Here is a 1,410-nt window from a genome sequence, read left to right on the forward strand (position 1 = left end):
GAATATACCTCAGGGGTTATGGCTCTGCCTGCTGAGCATCATGAAGATGTGTACTTCATGATAGGTGTGTTCTGCATTGTTAGATGCATATACCAGTATAGGCATGTAGGAGGCCAGTCTTTTGAAGCTGTGACAAGGTCATCAGCACCGTTAGCTACATGTGGCTTATTTCAAAGTCCACTGCCTTGTAGATGGCAGGCAATTTTTCTTAACTTGTGGCTGCCCCACAGACTCCAGGCTTTCAATCTGTCTGTTGAAAAGTGGGCCTTTATTGGTATGTACCTTGATGCGCTAGTCATAGAGGTGAACAAAGCAGTGCCAAAAGGTTTCTGCAATCTGTTTGCATTTGCGGTTTTGGCATAGTAGTTCACTGTGGTCAGGGTGTCTTGCCCCTTTCTGATATGGCTCTACCATTAATGGTACCCACTTCAAAGGATTACTGGTGTATGTCAGTTGGAAGGGACATCATCTACAACTTTGGGCTGACTTCTTCTGTTGCAATCCTGATGGTTGTTACATCAGTCCTGTACAGTTTGTATCAGCTCCATTCAGTAAAAACTGTGAACAGTCATTTGGGCATCTAAGTGATATGAAGTATAGGCTTGATGTGTTGACTTTGTTGCTATTTGGGACTACTACTGCTTTAGGATTTCTGGTCTTATGTGTATGTCTTCTCCTGTCCCAAGTTCTCCCTTGGTAACTTAAATATTTCCTTTGAGAATAGTTTTCTAGTCAGAGGTAGAATGTGTGGCACTGTTGACTGAAGTATAGGGATTTCTGAATGAAAGGACTTTGATCCTAGATCTGGATCCAGAGGCTGTCGGACTCCTTGATGAGCTTGCCATTGTCTTTGTGAGATATTAGTCCTAACAGTATGGTGTACCATTTCAGTTGAGCTAGTTGCATATCAGTAACATCTTCTACTCTTTCAGCTTGTCAGCATTTCTTGTTATGGTGTCGTTGCCTTCCTAGATGGAACATCTGCATTAAGTGTTCTTTAGCCAGACCTGAATATCACAGCGAGTGTATACTTGCCTAGGTTTACGCCTGGTATCGTTTCACTGTGGCTAATCTGGCTGAGCAGGTATAGGCCTGGGGTGATTGCTCATTTACACGGGGATGAGGGTGGCTGCCAGTGGCCCTTAAAGTACTTCATAGTAACCAAGACCAGGGCTAGAAATTTGAAGGAACTTTAGTGTTCCAGTTATTCAGTTCCAACCCTTTCGGTCTACAGCTTTCATAGGCAATCACCCTCTCCTCTTCATCCTGGCTACGGGGGATGACCTAATCGGCGACCTAGTGATCGATGGGAAGCTGGGTGACAGCGACCATGAGTTGATCACCTTCACCATCCGCCGTAAAGCTGGCAAGTCAGTCAGCAACACAGAAGTCCTTGACTTCAGAAAAGCC

Source organism: Crocodylus porosus, unplaced genomic scaffold, assembly GCF_001723895.1.
Source record: "Crocodylus porosus isolate Cpor-Errol unplaced genomic scaffold, CroPor_comp1, whole genome shotgun sequence".
In the NCBI taxonomy this organism is placed as follows: domain Eukaryota; kingdom Metazoa; phylum Chordata; order Crocodylia; family Crocodylidae; genus Crocodylus; species Crocodylus porosus.